At 39.9% G+C, this 20240-nt stretch overlaps 1 long non-coding RNA gene across 3 annotated transcripts in view; it reads left to right on the top strand.

Moving 5' to 3' along the window:
* LOC110467856 (uncharacterized) overlaps positions 1-20240 on the top strand; it is a 96412-nt gene that overhangs the window by 46683 nt on the left and 29489 nt on the right. For 2 of the 3 annotated variants that reach the window (XR_014953396.1, XR_014953398.1), the window contains one exon: positions 1-20240. This exon is cut by the window's right edge and continues 29489 nt beyond it. This is a non-coding gene — a long non-coding RNA (uncharacterized LOC110467856). The other variant, XR_014953397.1, reaches the window with a different exon arrangement.

Genomic DNA, 20240 nt, shown 5'->3' on the forward strand with positions numbered 1-20240 from the left:
CTGCAGAGGGAAGTGAATGAGCAGCTTTGGTGAATGCCTGGCACCCAGCCAGCATCAACCCACTACATCAACCTCAGAGGACTGCCTTCTGATTTCCATGTCATATGACCTTTGGAAATTATTCTTCAAATTTCTTGAGGAAAAAGGACAAGACAAAATAGGATTTGGTAACTTTTACTCTGTTCTTTTGCTGCTCAGGTTCTAGTTAGTACCTGATGTTTGTGGGTTTTTCAGCACTGTATCAGAGGTCTGATTCTCCTTTTTGAGCATTTGGCAGATCCCTAGATCCAAAAAACAAATTCTAAGCGCATTTCTTTCTACATCCCAAAATAAACATGATGCAATGCTCTAAGATGATAATATGATGCAATGTTATCACAATGTTACCACAGCTATCCTCTGGGAAATTTTCAAAGTAACCCTTAGCAGAGAAATGGTTTGGCATCTCTAGTTCCATTAGCCAACAGATGCAGTGGACTCAATAGCAGCACTTTTAGGCTAGGACTAGCAAAATTTCAAGGTTCTCTTATTATAGCAAGAAAACAAGTATTTTTTTGCTTTCCTTCCATTTCCCTCAATGTGAATTTTTGCCCAAGTCCACCCCTGCCCAGCCACGCCTAAAAAGCAGTGGTCTCCACAGGGGCTGGAAAACTGCTGCATCAGTATCCCATCCCATTTGACAGGAGATGTCTGGAGCAGTCTGAAGAAATGCCTGTGGGCAGGCTCTCCAGGTGGGCCTGCTGGGGTAGTAAGCTGCCTAATGGCATACTGAGCAGCTGAGCAGATGGGAGTGCTTGAGCCATCAATTCAGGTGACTCATAATGAAAATATCTGCATTTTCACAAACTCTGGGGATCAGTCATGCCAATTTTTGGGTTTCCTGTCAGGAATGGAATGAGACAAAACTGGCAGCCATAGTGGAAACAAAATTTCCCACCTAATTTGGCAGGCTTAAAAAGACAGAATCATAGATTATTCTGAGTTGGAAGGGACCACAGGCATCACTGAAGTCCAACTCCTGGCCCTTTACAGGACAGCCCAAGAACCATGAGCTGTCACACCATGTGCTAAGAATATTTTTCCAAACCCTTCTTGAGCTCTGTCAAGCTTGGTGCTATGACTGCTTCCCTGGAGAGCCTGTTCCAGTGCTCAACCACCCTCTGAGTACAGAACCTTTCTCTAATATGCAATACAAACCTCCCCTGACACAACTCCATTCCTTTAGGTCCTGTCACCACAGAGAAGAGATCAGCATCTCCCCCTCCTCTGTCCCTCATGAGGAAGTTGTAACTGCAGCGAGACTCTGTCTCTCCATCTCCAGGCTGCGCAGATAAAGTGACCTCAGCAGCTCCTCATACAGCTTCTATTCAAGGCCCTTCACCATGTTCATAACTTTCCTTTGGCCTCTTTGTAATAGCTTTATATCTTTTTTTATACTGTGGCAATCAAAACTGCCCCCAGCACTCAAGGTAAGCCCACCCCAGTGCAGAGCAGAGCAGGACAATCCCCTCCCCTGCCTGGCTGGCCATGCTGTGCCTGATGGCTCCCAGGACAGGGTTGGCCCTCCTGGCTGCCAGGGCACTGCTGGCTCACGTTCAGCTTGCCATCATCTAGGATATATGGAAAGGGAGTCCCTTTCCATGACACTGCTCTCCAACCTCTCATTCCCAGTCTGTGTGTACCTCCCCATGCCAGCTGCAGAATCCAGCACTTGTCTTTGTTAAACTTCATAGAGTTGGTAATTGCCCAGCCCTCTGTTTTGTTGAGGTCTCTCTGCAGGGCCTCTCTACCTTCAAAGGTGTCAACAACTACTCTTCTTTTATATAATCTGCAAACTTATTTACCTTAGAGTCCTGTGTCCAAGTTGAAGATGTTGAGAACTAGGCCAAGCATGAAGCCCTGCAGAACCCCACTAGTGACCAGTCACCAGCCTGATGTCACCCCATTCAACATAACCCCTTGTCCTGTGGCCACCTCTGCTTCTGAAAATGTCTCAGTGCTCTTTGTACACCTCTCTATGGAAGCCTGTTTACATCAATAAAGGATGGGATAGCACCTTTACATAAAGAAAAGCAACAGACAGCTGCTTTCAGACTCTATAATTTATAGAAATGAAAGCATAGTTGTAATAAATTCATGTTTTTATCTTTTCAGTTGCTTGAATAAAGTTGTTTTTTGTTTTTTTTTTTGTTTTTTGTTTTTTTTTTTTCTCTGAAATAAACAAGTTATTTCTCTTAAAGGAAAGCTGAGGTACAATTAAGGAGCATACACAGAAAGAAACATTCCAGCAGTGAAATCACTATGCTATTTTGACCTTATCTGCAAAATACCTTTGTGTACTACTTCTGTAACCTTCCCACAATAAAGAAAATCCATATCAAACACACCTCTATGGAGAGCCTTAGGCACCTTTAGTTTTTAGTGAAATTTTTTGGGACAGCAACATGTAGGCTCTATCATCACCAACAGAAATGTATTTGATACTTGTTAAGGAATCTGCCAGTCTTATTTCATTTTTTCACTGTTTTCAGCATCAAAAACAAGGACTGTGCTACCATTTTATTTCACACCTGAGCACTTCCTCACAAAATTGTGGTGTTAATTTAAAATAAACCACAGGAAGGAAACAGCTGGAAGGAAACAGCTGCTGGAACCCTGAAGAAATAAACTGTAGAAAATACACAAAGAGGTTTGACTCTTTTGCTGTTCTAGTTAGGAACTGGGAGCAGTTGTTATGATCTGCTCTTCTTCAAGGCCTGATGTTTGAAAAAATGACAATGCTTTCTACCACCATTAGCTGGCTGTGCTCCTTTTTTTTTTTTTTTTTTTTTTTTTTTTTTTTTTTTTTGTGGTAGTAGAGGGAACCGAAACTTGGGAGATCTGAAGGTGTTAGGCTTAAGTCCCTGCTGAGTTGGATTCCTCACAAGAACACAGCAAGGAAATGCCAAATGAAGGGTTTTCTGTTTGACATTTTTACAGATTGTTATAGAATAGTTTATAAAACATCAAATGATGAATAATCTTTCATTTCTTTTGTTATCTGCCTAACCCATGTCTACCTCCTTAAAACATGAGCTACAACAACTCAGCTGACAGAGCTTGCCTTTTACACATTCTTGTGGAAAATCATAGCTAGGGATCCTTACACATTTGATATGAACATTCAATTTAGCTGTCTACATTTGCTCACATTCAGCCTTGTCTGTCTGGATCTGAGGCTGAATGCCACAATTTGATTGTGATGCCATTAGTGTTTAAAGATTTCAAGTGACTAAACAGTTGCATATGCATTTTAGTATTCTGTCTAACTGCTCCTGCTAGGCAGAAGCAAGTACTGAAGAAGGCTCCAAATGGATTAGGGAATGTTAGAGCCCATTCTTTAGTGTGGAATTCTTATTACAAGGTTATTTAGGGGCTCTCTTTTGGGGGTGTCTCTGGATTAAGGATTTATGGTGCTAGACCAAGGATTTCTTGGTAGGTACTTAGTAGTTACATATGTGCCATATGTTGTTGTTTTTGAAGTTTCCCTGCATTTAGTAGCATTATTTTTTTGGCTTTTCCTTAACATTATTTGCAGTTAGGTCAGAGGTCCACAATCCTAAGGCCTGATCTGAAGGCACTGCCAATACAATAGTGTCTAAATCCAGTCCATCTCAGTAAGCCTGTGTGAAATAATAACCAATTACCAGGTGACTTATTCCATAAACAGATGTGGATTGCAGGAGACATCTGATAACACTGAAAGAAGCAATCACAAATTATGTCTTGTCAGAAGGCACCTGGAAAGATATTAGGGAGTTCATGAAACTCATGGTGAAATTCCATTTATGTAAATCAGCATGGGATCGTGTGAAAGAGGTCAGAATAGAAAAACCTCACCACTCCTCAGGCTGAAATGAAAACAATATTCAACTAAACAGTAAGCATTTCTACCCCAACACCTGCTGCAAATGAGTTGGTTAATGAACATCAGATAAAAACACTTCATATTTGCCTGTCCACCTACAATGAAAGAGGTAAATGCATGTGTGCATACCCAAAACCTCAGATTTGTATTTCATGTGCATTTGACTACATCCCTCCTTGATTATTACTTTTCTTTTATCAAGTATACCTTGAGCTGTATATATAACATATTATAGTTATGACCCTTAGGTGTTTGATAACATTCTAATAGCAAAGGCCTGGTTTCCCCATGTTAAGAATCATGAGTGGTAGTCAAGGTGGTAGGGGATTTTTACAAGCAGGAGTGTTTTGGAATAACAGAAAAAAAATGCTCCTTCTGCCAAAAAATGCCTTGATTAGAATAGGCAGAAGCTTGATTTTCACCTGCTTGCCTCTTCTGTCTGGGTACAGCAGGTGTGAAGCACTCCATAATTGAGCAAGTGGTTACATCTGCTCTCAGAGTCCCACATGAAATTATTATAAAGAATTAAAGAATTAATTAACCAATAAGACTGAAAATAGGGCAGAGTGTTTTGCTTCCATGGAGGTTTAATGATGTTGCAGCTTAGATCAGTTAAAGATATTCTGTGACTTGTTATGATTTTGTCCATAAGTCCTTCTTAGACACAAACATTTAATTATCTTATTTTTGAAGATTTTTGACAGGAAAATATCATTACTGATGCTGTTAATGGCAAATCGTGGCAGATCTTTCCATGGAGTCCTTTCAGAAAGTATCACTCCATCACCAGTATTAGGCTGTGTCAGCTTTGCTGCTGCTGTGACAAATTTTAAATTTAATTTTAAAAAGCAGAGGAGGATAATGATTTCCAATAAATACTGTGAAGTTCACTTCCTATGGTAGTAAAATGCACACAAGTTACTGCACACTAAAATTTATACATTTGCTGCAATTCACCTTTAAGGAATGCAAGAGGAGAGTTAGTGATTTTGAATAGTTGATGTGTTTTATTTTATTGTTTGGAAGCATGCCCGTTATTTAGGATCACAGAACTCATGAATTGATGATCCAGAGGGAGGCTCTTTTACTATTGCATTTTCTGTGCTGCCTCTATAAATATCTTTTTTTTATTATTATTCTGCAGTTTTTAGATTTGTTTTATGGTTCTGGTTATTAATGTTCTACCTCTGACTGTTACCAAAATTCATAGCTCCGTTAGAAGTCTGACATGTCTGCGATATTTGCTTGTGCAGATAGTTTTCTTGCAGTAAACCAATCTGCTGGACAGAGAGGGGAATATTCTACCTTTGATAGTGGATATATTTCTGATTACAGTTAGTTGGAATATGTAGCTTCAAGCAAAACCAGCAGCCCCAAAAATTTAAATTACTGTAGTGTAAAGCATGTGAGCTTTTTGTGTGTGATTGCATAGCCCAGACAAAGAACAAGTAAATAGCTACTGTTGTTTATTCCTACCAGAGAGTGAGGATTGGGCATGAAAATCTTATGCTCTCTATTACCTTCTCTGGGAATGTAGAGGATTCTCCAGTCATAGAACAGTGTGTCCAGCTCACCCTAAACTGCACCTAAAGGAGATCAATGTTATAGTCAGCACTGACCTTTTTTATTATTTTTTCAACCTTCATAGTTTCTATCCCAAAAATGCTTTTGTGATTATATTGAGGTTCCCCTTTCCCTGCCCTTGGGATATTTTAGAGCCAAGAAGACACTAAAATCTTAGAAAATGTTATTTTGTATTTTACTTTCATCTTTGAGTTGCAGTGAAATGATACAATTCAATGTTGGAAAAGTCATCAAAACTATGGCAACGAAGTCTTTCTCCAACCAGATGCAGTAACTTGGAGTCTGCAACCTACAGCAAATCATCTCTAACAGACCAAACAATTCACAGACATTAGGTGTGTAATTGGATAGCTGCTAGTACAGCAGCTTGACAAGTGAGGCCAGCAAGGAACTTGTTTATGGTTATGTGATTAAATTAAGATTCTTCTCTGGTTAAAAAAAATGCGGAACCCTTTTATAAAAAAAAAAAAAAAAAAAAAAAGAATAATCACCCAGAAGGTTAGATAGCTACTCCCATGTAGGTGTGACTTTCAGAACAGAGAGAGGTTCTCAGTTTGTTTATGGTTATTTCCTCTCCAGGAAATACTCACTGGAGAAAAGGCAGAAAGAGAAATGCACTAATTACTTCTTACAACTTCTTATGTCATTCTGTGGGTGATGAGGATGCCTGGGGGAGCTTTGCACCTGTCAGCTATGTTTATAACACACTTTTCAAAGGGAAAGAAAGACCATCTTTAAAAGTGCTAATGTCACATTTAAGATCCTCTCCATACAGGCCTTGTTTTACTTGCCTTCCAGCTCTTTCTCCTCCATGAGGAAGGAGTATCTCTTTTGACAGACATCCCTACAGAAAAGCAGGCATGAGAAGGTTGGTTCTTGTGCAAAACGCTGACAGTATGATCTGGACTTTCACTCCCATGGGAGTGTTGCTAATGACTTTAGCTGGACCAGGATTTCATCCTTGCTTGTGTCAAGTTTGGAAAGAATTACTGGCATGAAACTGGTCCTGAGGGAAGAAATCAGACTACTTTTCTACACAAATGCCCAAATGTCCAATGTGCATGAAGAAAACTGGAGGGGTCATAAAAAAGATTAATATTTTAGGCAGGCTTAGCAGGCCTGATGATGCTCCCACTGAGGCGATGGAAGCCGACTTGAGGAGCAAGCATGGTGTGCCAACACAAGCACTCCACCTCTGTCCCTTGTCAGGTCTCTTTTACAGCCATCACAAGGTAGCTATTCCTACACTCTACAAATCTAAATGAAAAAAGCTTGAGTGGCTCAGGAGACATTTAAGCTGGTCACTGCAAATTGATTCACACAATTGTCTCTGGTGTGAGGATGTGCTACTTCTTAAGCAGCATGAGAAGGGGAAATGAAATGAAGAGGTTGTATGGCTGCTCTCGGGAGAACGTCAAGCTAACAAGAGCAGATTGGTGTTAATTTAGCTGAAGAAAAAAGCCTCTAGTCTTTTAATGCTTGAGGATTTGAGATTCCAGAAACAGGTTGGGGAGGCAGGCAGTGGGAAGGAGTGGCGGGGGGAGATCGCTTTTTCTTAAACAATTGCAGAAGTATGGAAATAGGTTATGGTAGGTTAGGGAACAAGAATATATAACTGAAGGAGAAACACAAAAAAGGATAATACAAATCTGGGAGAACAGCTGGCTCTTTGCTGATTCAAAAGCATTTCTTTTGGGAGAGTAGGGCAGGAAATTGCTGCTTTGCTTCACAAAATTTTAAAAAAAATCAGAACCCAAAGAAAGCCAAAAAATAAAACCCAGAAGAACTGCTCGCACTCTGCTGCAGGACAGGTCCTATATCCTGTCTTTCAGCACAGTAACATTAATGTGGAAACAGTATGACTTTGGAGTTGTGCTTATTCATGTCAGATAAGACTAGAGCATAGCAAGAGCAAACTGCAAGTTCATCTTCATGCTAGCTCAAGAAAACTCACTGTATCCATAATCCCATATACAATTTGAATGGTTAGAACTGCCAGTGAAAAAAAGCAGTTTCCTGTCATGTGCTGCCTTAGTTCCCCTATGTAGTTCAGTGCAAAACTCTTAAATAGTCTTTCCAACATAGGCTTGAAAGCATAATGTGTAAATGAGAGACTCTGGGAATGAACAGAAGGTTAAACCACTCTTTCAAAGTCTTACAGTGTGTGTGAAACTGTGGTTCCAACTTTCATAAAGATAAGAAAATATCCACCAAAAGATACTTTTTCTGGACAGCCAGAAATTTCTGATTAAAAGTTGTAATTGAGAAATGATAAACATAACCTTGAAGAAGAGTACTGCTTCATATCTGATAACATGACAGTTTGTGTGGATTTTTAATCCCATATATCATGTATATGAAATAATAATAAAAGCATAGATGATTTTGAGTCCTTCTGCATCCAGGGTTATTGTTGTTATGGTTTGTACTGTCAAGATAAAGCAGAAATAAATGGTTACCCAAGTGCTTAGTATCCTTTGGAGAGCTAAAGAACCATTTACTGAAGATGGAGAGTAGGACAGATTGGCATGAGGTAAAAACACACCTGCTTCCGTTCTTTTTGTTGATCCAAAGCTTCTGTTGATTCAAGGGATAAAAGAAGTCCCCTGATGAGATGTGCCAAGAGACACTTTTAATCTTTTTTGCTGGGGAGTGAGAGATTCTACTGCCAATGCTTGCAGTATGAACTTCATTCAGTGTTTATTGTGTGAAGAGAGAAGGTGAAGGGGTAGCTTTTCCTGCGTACCTCAGAATTAAATAGAGGGGTGAGAAATAGAAACCTTAGGAAAAGGACATAGAAGAGATACAAGTACAAATTCATAGGATCAAAATAATGCTGACATCTTTGGATCTCAGAAGATCCTTTTTTTTTATTTTTAATGTGTTTTATCTCCTAAAGAATGACTGGTTTATTGCAAATTTAACTCAGTGTCATGAAAAAGCAGCTTTCAAATGCCAGCCGATGAAACACTAGTGAAGCAGGGACCTGGGGCAGCTTCATCCTAAATTCAGGGCAGAATGAGGTTCAAACACACCAGCTGGTAATTTTCATATCACTTTACTGGTTACATAAAGGAAATTAATGGCTTCTTGTGACTCTCTTCTGTGGAGGACAGTAGCTGCATTTCCTTCAGTTTCCAGGGAGGTTAACTTGTGTGCTCATACAAGCACTCAACTGAAGTGCTGTGTGGTAGAAAGGGAAATTCGTGCTGAATCTAGATAGTTGTTATGCATTCTAATCTATTTGACCTGACTACGGCAGGAATGAAACAACAACAACAACATAAAGCACTGAACAATGAGCAAAGAATCTCTTTGAACTAACACCCAACCCAAAAACTCTCCAGGCTTTTTCTCTGAAGCTGTTCTGCCTGTCCTTCTATACCTATCATATGTATTCTTTGTCAGCCTGTTTTTGCTTCCTTCCTTTTCTCAGCGTATCTTTTCTTGCAGCAGTTTCTCCTGCAGATATATAATATTTCCAGCAGAATAAGAAGAGGTGAGGCAGTTTTGCTCCTCCTGGGTGCCTGTGCTCCATCTTTGGGATGGAGGTGAAACTGCTATAGTAGCAACTCCCCCATATGTGAGAGAAATCAGACCCACTCACTTGTTTTCTTGCAACTGTATTGAAACAGGTAACTGTGATTAGACATTCCTCCAGTTGCTGGTTTCTAAGTGGCTTAGCCAAATGTTTAATAACACAATTATTTCACTTTCACCACTTTGGGCTCAAAACGCTGACAATTCCAGAGTGCAATTCTGGTAAAGACTTATTGCATTTGACTTTGTCAAACCTCTTGATGTAAACCTCTGTGTGATCCACATAGCTCCTTTGCATTTGAGTGACTGCCCCAAACACTTCATCCTAGGTAGAATAAAACAAAAAAGAACAAAATAAAAATCACACACCAGAAAAACACCGAATACTTCAAAACATTTTAGTCAATACTTTTGTGAGTGGCTTTGCCATTAGAGCTGGTTGGTCAACTAAGTCACCTCTCATGAAAGCGGCCTCCTGAGAGATTTGGACATATAATTTCCTTAGTGAATTTTTTTTCCTAAAAGGTATTTCACCCACATATTATTGTATGAGGCTCCAATGTAGACTTCTGCATGTTATCACATTAGAAGTAGGCGTCACAGTTGATAAAAAATTAAGCTTACTGAAATTTCTGTTATCTCAGTATAGTCCTGTTTGCAAGGTACAATTGGACTAGGGCTCTTGAAGTAATTTGCATCTGAACGTCCTATTTTCTGAGCTAGTTTTGTACATTACACCCAGTGGTATATTCTCTCATCTTTGAAAAAAGCTTTTCAGCCCCAAAATGTCCAGGAGTTTTACAATCATCTTATAACTTAATCTCCCCAGTTCCTCATTTCACTGCTCTCTTGAAGTATCATGTCTCAGCTTATATCCTTCCGACTCTGGATGAATGAGCAACACTAAACATCAGAGGGAGGCAAATACTGTAATGCTTTTATGAATATTCATCTATATTTTGAAAGGAGTGCTGCATTTTCTTGGTTTTAATTTTCACACCGTAAATTTTCTCACAAGTAGTATCTGTACAGAAATATTTGCCGAAACAGCATATACCATTATAATAGTATCAAATACTACTAGAATGTTAAAACTCAAATGAATAATTGATATTCACATCAAAAAACTAAATCAAAGAATTATCCAATTGAGGCAAGAAGGCACGCCTTGTGATCTCTCTGTTAAATTGGATCAGACTGAAATTCTTCTTTGAAAGTCTGCAATAAGCTTCTTGTGAATGGGCCTGAACTTGATTTTCACTCAATGTAAATCATTCTGAATGACAAACAGTCTTAAAAAAACATGTTTATACACAATTTCCAAATGGAAAAGAGGCAAATTTATTTAAAAAGTATTCACCCTGAAATATTCTCCCAGCTGAGCTCTTAGATAAGTTACTGTCAGGCAATCCAGCATGGTGCTTTCCCTTTGCATTCCCTTGCTCTTAAATTATGCCAGTTTGAGGAGCAAAAGACTGTGCTTTGACCCTGGCATGTCAATCTTCTGCCTATCTGTGCAGAAGACTACCTCAGAGTCAATGGACTACCCTTATTTAAAATACTCTTTCATTCCTGGCCAAAGTGTGCCCATGTAGGGAGTTAAATTATCCACGAGCATTCTTTCTTCACCCACTGACCTACATTGCTATGACCATTAGCTAAGGTGATGCCTTATTGGTATTTCTGCTCCAGTAAACGAGCATTCCCAGGGCTAAAATGCCCTTTATCAAGACATTACAAGAAAGCAGCCGTATGCATTAGAGTGGTCACCAGCAAGAAAAAAAACAGTCCTTTTCTATAGAAGATTTTAAAAAATGCTGCCAGTGAGTGGGGAAAAAAGACAATCCTCAGATGAGCTGGAACTGCTTTATTCCTCTCAAGGGAGAGATGGGGAAAGTCCAGTATAAGGGGGGCACAGGAAAAATCCAACACAATGTGGCACTCCTGGGGTCTGTCTGGCTGGTTTCTTCAGTCAAGAGAGACAAAGCCTTGCAAGTTGTTCATCAGCTTTCTCATGTAGTTTGGATCATTAATATACACTTACAGACACTCTTTAATGAAGTAGGCTCATGAGAAGATGCAAAAATTGGAAGGGGCGGAGTGTCCCTCCATCTGTCAGCTGCAACGGGAGGGTTGGACTGCAGCCAGATCATATTTGGTCACCTCAAGGCAGACACCATCTAGAAAAGTCCTCCTGGAGAAAAGAAAGCTAAGGGAGCAGCCCTGCCAGGCTGCTCTGTGCAATCAGGCAAGTCAATTGCTTCCCCTGCTTGGCTGTGCTGAGAGGGCAGGTGGAAAGGATGGAAATACTAGTGATGAGATCAAGAAAGCTGCATCTGGAAGAGGTGAAAATGCTAGCAGGCATGGCAATAAGAAAGATGACTCCTAGGGGGTGATATATGTACATGGAAATGCTCAGGGTGAGGGGAAAAATATCCATCAAGCAGCAAGGAGTTTAAAGACTTATTCAGATCATGTTGGGTTTTTTTTTTAAAAAAAAAGACAACCAAGCAAAAATCCCCTGCTGTACAATAGCAATAATAATTCTAAAGATTATGGAACACCTCACCCTAATCCTAGTGGCAGCCCAGGGCTGACATCAAAGTCCCCAGCACCACATGTGGCCCAGATGAGAAAGGTATGGAGAAAACATTGTTGGTGCAATGCTGTGCTCCCCTGGTTATGACTTCTGCAGTGGCAGTGTTCCTGGAGCCTCTGTGCTTCCTTGAGTCCTCACCCTAATCCTGAAGGCAGCTTGTAGGTAGAGGTTGAGGTCCCAGCATTATGGGTGGCCCAGATAACAAGCCATCCTGCAGTGTGAGGTGGGCTCACTTTGTAAGCCTTGAGATATGAGAGCACTTGTTAAAATAATGGACTGTTTGATCAGACTGCTCATGTTTTTTACACCATGAGCTGTAAATAGATTAAGGAATCTTGTTAGTCTTTGGGTTACCCCATATCCTTTTTGGTGCATAAGTATAGGAATCCTATTGTATTCCTTGGCTTTTTTTTTACTTTTTTACATTAACCATACATTACATGTAATAGTAATCCTATGTTGAAATTCAGATTCAGGGCTCATGTCCCTCTAGCCTTTATGTCTCCCCATGAGCTGTATGATATCAGGCTTGTTCATGAATCAGTGTCATAACACTTACAAAAATTGGTCTTTGCTTTCACTTATCTTGCTTTTTATATCTTGTAATATTTGAGCTAAAAGGAGAGCAGACAAATAGCAATGCAAAACAATCCAGCAACAAAATCCTGTACTAAAAACTCATAGCACCCTATTATTTGCAGAGAGACCTTTCAAACATCAGATGCTTGCTGCATCTTTACATGTGTAGAATTGTGAACACCCTCAGTATTCCCAAATGAGATAATCCAAGAGACTGGTGGCACTTTGCTGCAGCTTTACAACACAATCCCCTTGGAAGTATTCGATGCATAGAGATGCTATTGAACAGCATATTCTGGGAATTATTTAATCTTCCTACACAAAGGCAAAGCCTTTTGTCAGTTCAGATCCATCCATTATCCATTTCTATAAGACAATACCTTTCTACCTAGGTATTGCTTTCTGAAAGACTGGCCATATTGCACAAAACAATAAGCACTGGAGTTATCACTGAAAAGCATCTTTCCTGGCTTTGCCAGCAAAGCTTCTCCTCTGGGAAATATGTGCAGACAGGATGCTCCTCCTTTTCCTTCCCACTGACCTCCAAGTCAGCAGCTGTCTGGGGACAAGGGGCCTCCCTGAATATTGGGGCTGCTTTTCAGATGGCCTTTAAAGGCCATGATTGGTCCATCTAAGGGCAAGTAGGTTTCATAAGTTTTTTTCACCGTGAAAATTCTGGATTATTTCCTCCTCTGCACAAATATTATTGCAGTTTAAAACAACAACAACAACAACAACAACAACAACAATAATAATAAACCACACAAAAAAACCCCAAATCCCTTTCTTATTTGTTTACTTCATTGACTGTCATGTATACAGGAACAGGCAATGTGGTCCCTGAGCTAGTTCTTCCAGTATCAGCACCTCAGTTATTCAGGAGTCCAACTGCTGCTGTTTGCAAATCTGTGTAGATGAATGCAGTCCAAAACGTACAATTTAGACTTAAACATTAAATTCTATTTACTGTGTAATTAAAAGTAAGTCTTGAACAAAGCTAAACAAAACAAAACAAAAAAATGGATTTGCAAATATGAGCAAATATAAACTTCTGGGTTTAATATGCCGGGAAAAGGGATTTCCATGCAGTTTCTATCTCTGAAATGTCCCTATTTTACATACATTTCCTCTCCACACATGTTTCTGGATTTGAAAAAGTAAATTTTTGAGGCTGGATCTGAAGTTGCAGCCCACCTGAGTCATTATCTATAAAAGTTTTGCCCAAAATTCAACAAAGTTGATGCCAAAGATTAAGCGACTAAAGCAAAGACTCTTCCTTCCAGACGGGCAAGGCACCTTAGCTCAACTTCATACCTATAAGTACACACACCCATGCCCAAAAGGGCACTTGTGCTCCTGCTGTGAAAATTGGTCCGCAGCAAGATTAACGTCTTCAATAAAGCTTTAATTTTTTTAACTTGCTGAGTGTAATTTTTCTTTAGTTTGGGTGTATTTTGTTAATTAGGTTAATTTTAAATGCTCTGCTAAATGAACACAGTAAAATATGATGGCTGCACAAATGACAGAGGAAGATCAGCAGTGGTGTTTGTTGTGCTGCTGCAGCACTCCCTTGGTCTGGAGAGAGGAACTGAGAAAAGACATGTTCTGCACGATCATTAAAAACATTTCAGCACCTGGAAGATTTGGAGGCCAGCCCAGGGTAAGAGTGGGACCTCTAGGAACTTGAACTTCTCGCTGATGGAACTTGAGGAGCATCTTGACAGTGATGGAAATGAACCCTAGACTGAAAGCTGGAGAGGAGCAGCTAAATTAATGCAGCAGCTATGCAAAGTAGGGAGCATTGCTGGAGCCAACTGCGTCACAACTCAGATTGCTTGTGAAGGCAAGCCACCAGCAGCGCTGCTTCCATTCTGGCAGATGGATGCTTGGGCAAGAAACCTGCATCCATCAAAATATTCTCTGTGCTTGAAATCTGACCTGCCTCCTCAGAGTGCACTTCATAGGACATGGTGCTATCTGAAGCATGTGCTCTATCTGAAGCAAGTTCATGTGCAAAGAACAAACAAAAACTGTAGATAAACTGGAAAATGGAGTCCCAGGAGGAGCTGTATGCCCACACACTTTTGTATGATGCAGGGGAAAAGAAAAAGTATATATTGATTTTCAATGTAGCATTTTGATGAAAATTAGTCTTTCTGTGGGTAGCCACTGCATTGCCTGAGCACAGGAAATTAAATCAGTTTGATCTGACTAATAGGAAGCCTGACCAGCCTGCAATTTTCCCTAGGCATGAACCTTCCAAGCTGGTTCTGCCCCAGATACCACACTGCAGCTGCTAGCCACTCCTCTGGACATGGGGTGCACCTGGATCATTGCCTTCTGGCTCACCACTAATTAATTCCTTCTTGTCCTGGAGAGAGGCAAAACATTCGCTTGCCCAAGAGCAATTCACAAGCATAATGAACCTGTTAGTGTGTGTTGGTCATTAACTGGGGACTGCATGCTTTTCCTGGTGCCCACAGCCAAAGCACACATGTGCACACACTCACATGGACAAGAACCTGTTTGAGTTGTCATCTTCCAGTGGCTAAAGGGAGCAAAGGAAGTGATTTTTCCTCACATCACCTCACATATGCAATGGACATATTCAACATTTTGAGGGCTACAGATCAATCAGCAGGCAGACGGGAGTCCCTCTTTCTAGAACCTTTCAGAGGAGTGACTGTTCCATCTCTTATCCATCAAAGATGATGAATCTCATCGGTCTTTAGTTCTTTGTGGTGCAAACGCAGAGCAACTTGGTCAGGCATATATCTGATGTATCTGTGAAGGTGAAAAACTGAGAAGCAGTCAGAGTATCCACCTAACTACTAATTATGACCACAAACAACCCTGTATGACCTACAGGCTCATCCTAGGTCATTATGAAATTTTAGCACCCAGTCAGGAAGAGTGAATGGATGCCTGGCTTTCTATAGATAGAAACTGCTACTTTGGGTCCCTTTGACTAATGTCTGGCCTGACGTTATGAAATCTAACTTTACAGATTCAGATGTATTTTGCATTTCCTTGGGTCAAGTCTGAATTTAATCTGCAGAGGAGAAATAAAAAAAAAAAAAGCAGAAGCAGGACAATTATTTAGGAAACTGAAAATGCCAAGGGAGCTCTTGGACGCTATGTTTCTCTTCCCCATCTTACTGCATGCAAATAACAGCTTTCCTCACAATTTTTGACAGAAAGTATTTGGAGCACTCATTTTGACTTCCTGATTTGAGTGTGTGCTTGACACTGTGCAAGTGGCTACAGTTACCAAAAGCGCTGAAACAGAATGCTGTGCCTCTACATGAATATTCAAGTTCTTTCAGGAGGACACTGCTAAGATCATTACAATTGCTAATTATAAAAGTGGTAGCCAAAACTCCCGCTTCCTTCTATTATTCTTACATCCTGCAGATGTCCTGATTTAGCCAGTTAATCATCAGATTCTCTTGGGAATCATCTGGTTGTTCAGTCTTGTGTTTCTTATTTTTAAAAAAAGAAGCACTTTGAATTTTTAGTGTGATGTATCTTATTTTCTCAATATTATGATTAATTACTTACATATTGTATGTGATGTTGCATTTCTTAGATACTGTTCTTGTTATGTCTGTGTGTACTTAAAGGGTCTCTGAGCCACATTTTAGTTTCTGGGAAACAGCACATGTTCCTTCAGTCAAAGCAGACATTTCATTTTGCCTTCAATCATTATACCACCTGCTCACCCTCAGCCACAGCAGCTCTTTCAACAGCTCTGTCATGCAGCTTCTGTGAGTTTTGTTTACATCTGAAAACATTGCTCCTGTGTGGCAGCACTTGTGAGACCTGTACCAAGCACTGTGTTGTGTTTGTGGACTGCTGTGATGCCCTTCTCTGCAGCAGCATCTTGTGAAATGATGTCTGGGGGAATAGTCAGCAGACTGAATGGCTGGCCAGAGTCCTCTGGCTCTTCCAGCACTTTTGTGATACCTGTCAGCTCTAGGTATCTGAATGCCTCCTCATCTTTTCACATGCTTTGATTTTCCCACAGCTAATGAGACGGCATGGGGCTGCCACACCATGATCAGTAAGGAAAAGAATATGAAGGGACAAAAGGCCACCCATTAGGAAACCAGAATCCCAAGGCCTAGGAATGCAAAACTGCTGTGTTCCACCCACTGTTGCAAGAGGCTATATTTGTAAATCATTTATGCTGTATTATGTTTGCAACGCACTGGTGGTGTGGTATTCACTGCATGGCATAGTCTGACACTGTGGAAACTCATATCCTTTGAAAAGTCCACTAATAGAGAATGGGAATAGAGATAATTACAAGAGTTGGCAGAGCTAAACCATCAGATCACAATAGCAAATTTGGCCACTGAATTGATTGGCAGCATGAGAGACTCTTCTCTACCAGAACAAGTTCTATTTTTTCCCTCCTTCTCTCTTTCCAACTGAACTCAGCTCCATGGTTGCAACAGAGACTATATATTATTCTCTATGCCTAACTCATCTCTTTGGTGTTGATTTTCTTCTCAGTCAATTTTCTTTTCAGCAAACAGTGCAAAAGTTGTGTTTATTTCTTCTGTGTGGGTTAATGTATCTGAAGATAATTTCTTTCTTTGCTTCTGCACATGAACAACCTCTGTGCTGCATTACCACTGAGGATTCAAGTCCCAAAGTGTGTGCATAAGGGTGCAAAGCAAAAATCTCATCATGTTCATGTTATTTGCTGATTTTTCTGTCATGCCTAGAACTACTGACAGGTCACCTTCCTGAAGCACTGGAGCTCACTGCTCAGAAGTCAGCCCCAGGGACACACTCCAAGCTCTTCAGAAGTGATAGCCAAAGCCATGGGAAGAGAAGATGCATGAAAATGGAAGAGGAATGTGAAAAGCAAAATAGGTGGGTAAAGTGGGTGATAAAAGGGATAGTAGGGGGAAGGGAAAGAAGTAGCTCTAATGAACCTTGTAAAAAAGATTTCATACAAAGAGAGCAGTAGAGAATGAATAGATGCCAGCCAGACTTTTTCTTTTTTTTTCCTATGGATGAGTCCAGAAGAAAAATGCAAAAGCATGTATTTTGAATGGCTGATATTACTCTGGAATCCACAATATCCAGCTGTTGGGACTTTGTTTCTTATGTCTGTGTGAATTTATGATGCCATTTTAGAGAACAGATACCGAAATCTCAAAGCAGTGGGGGTTTCCCCTTGCTGCCATCTTGCACTGCATCTGCTCATCCACATCAGTGTGAAACTCTGCTTATGGGGTTCAGCAGCAGGCAATGTCTGCCTTGTGATGGAGAAGATAACTGCACAAAGAACCATCCATATTCTGCCCAAGGCCATCCAGCACATCCACGGTGCAGCCCTCACACAGTCTCTCAAGCACCTTTTCTGTGTCTGAACCTCAGGAACAGCCTACTTCTCCCAGACCCATGTGGGAACCCCAAATTGCCATGTCTTCATGGCTGTAGAATGTCTGAAGCACCAGAGTGAGCTGCTGGGCAATGTCCCACATGGAAAGTTTTTCCATCCCCTGTGGTTTTTATTCAGGAGTACTGAGGGCTGGAAACATACAAATGGGCAAGCAATGGGCATTTGCCATGTCATGCGAACTCCAGTCTGCTGGCCAGTATAACAATAGGTGTTTGAGGTATTCGTAGTTTTTCTGCCAGGCAAAAGAAGCTTGACAGCCACCTAGCATACATCCTGTCCTGCTGGACTCTCACACTGGCCATTCTATGCATTTCTTTTTACATTGCCTTTGTGCAACAGCTCACGTCTGTGCTCTGCAAAATCAAAACTGTCGGCAGTTTTCTAAATCTTGATTGAATTCATTAGCCCAGATTCTTCTCCTGGTTACTTGAGGCAAATCCAGATGTTCTCCTAGGTATACCTGAGGGGAAAACTTTGTTGATAATGTTTTTGAACCTCTTTCTTTTGCTAGAAACAATGCCTTTGGAACAGTTCTACGCTGCTTTGTGAACTTATTTTTCCCCATTTGAAAGGACTGAATAAACTGAACAACTTGGCGGTGTATTAAAGCTTGTTTGAAACCACACACAAAAGAATTTGTGCAGCTCAAATGCCAGAGAAATGTGTTCACATGTGATTGAACATAATAGCCCAAGATCAGAAAATCTAGAAAGAAGCTATGGGGGATTAAGAGCATGCTCTTGTGAAAACCTTGATAACTTCGGATGAAAGTCAAGGCAATGAGGTAACCAGATGAGACTAGCTTGCCAAATTCTATCACTCTACCACAAAATAAGCAACATAAACAGAAGATTTTACTAATTTCACTTCCACTTTTATCCTGCATCTAGGTATGAATATAAATTTTTAAAGCCTTGCAGTATTAAAGCTATATATTTGTGTCAGCAAATTGAATACAATCTGTTTGGTAAATATTAGGAGCTCTAAACCCTTGGGCCAAATTCTGAAATGAGATGCACAAATACAGCTCTGATAGTCTTCATATGCATGAAACAACAGAAAGCATAATTTGAGTGAGCCAAATCCATTCTTTTTAGCAATATAAAATACTGGGAAAATACACTGGGCTAAATTCAGATCTTGGATGCATTTTTATATTTGAGATAATAACACAGACAGCCATGTTACTGTAATTTTAAAATATGCTAGCAAAAAAAGAGCAGAATGTTTGTTGTAGGGTCTGATGGAAACATTCTCCTTCATGATGAGATGCTGAGTCTTTAAATAAAATTCTAGCACCTTTCTTCAAAAAATGAGGTTCCTACCTGTACCAAGAGATCTGTGCATTTTGACAGAGCAGAACTGCAAAACCATAAGGCATCAAATAGATCCCAAAAACTACTTTTTCTTGTTCACTCCACCAGAACGTTGAATCTGTGAGATCTGCTAGATTTGTGTGTGACTCTATAGTTACTCCTCACTAGTAGGGTTAATGAATGAGTTTAAAATTTTCAACCACTATATCCTGAATAAAAACAAATTTATATATTCCTCCTCTGAAAATGTCTTACAATTATGTGCCTCCATATAATGGAGCTGGAGCTTGTTGTTCTAGACAACCAACTCTATTCTCATGATACTTTGAAAAACTTGTCTCTCTATGACCATTCCATACTTTTCTAGTTCTCTAAGTCTCTAGAAAACTATCAGTTCCAGAAAAATAATTAAATACCTCAAGATGAAATTTAGAAAGCAAGCCATCTGTACTTGTCCTCTGCCCTACACTCTAACAGAACATTCTGGTTCACAGGTCTTAGGCAAAAAAATGAAGCATCAATTCTGTTTTACAGTGATACTGAACTGGATGATTTGCTCTTTGGCACAGGTTTGAAGACAGGATTACTTAGAATTTTTAAAATTTTCTTATTCAAGGAGAAAGATTTTCTTCTTCATATTGACTCATTTTATTGTTTGCAAAACTAACATGTGGACCTAGAATCTGATTTTAAAAACTGTGATCAGGAGTGGTCTGATCTAGGGCTGGGGAATGGGTTAATCTCCTTTTATCTCTGTGATTTATACTGCTTTGTTGCAAGGAAAATAAAGTGTTATTACAATTCAATGTGTGTTACTACTCTCTGAGGAAAGGGCAACTTATTATGAAAAAGGCACAAAACTCAATGTAATTTGAAAATAACACAGCATAACTGATATTTCTTTAGAACAGGCTTATATGGAAGGGAACTGGAGGTTAATTGTGCAAAATAGTATTACTGCACACCCAAATGCCATTTCTAAATGTTATAGTACATTAAAGTATACTGCAGTGAATTAATAGTCCTAGCAGTGATGATAAGCATGCGTGGATTTGAGAAGGTATCCTACAGCTGCTTTCTGTCAAATATAAGTAATACTAAGGAAATGAAGAACTCTGCTTTTGACCAGAGTTAATGAGATATTAGCAGTGAATAAAACAACTTTAAACCAAAACTTCCATATTATATTTTAGCAAAATATTGCCAAACAATTTTTTTCAGTAGTGACAGAATGACTTCGCAGAGAAATTTGGCAAGCCTGTATAGTATTTGGGTTGCTTTCTCATTTAAGGTGTC

Source organism: Lonchura striata, chromosome 2, assembly GCF_050655825.1.
Source record: "Lonchura striata isolate lonStrDom1 chromosome 2, ASM5065582v1, whole genome shotgun sequence".
In the NCBI taxonomy this organism is placed as follows: Eukaryota; Metazoa; Chordata; class Aves; order Passeriformes; family Estrildidae; genus Lonchura; species Lonchura striata.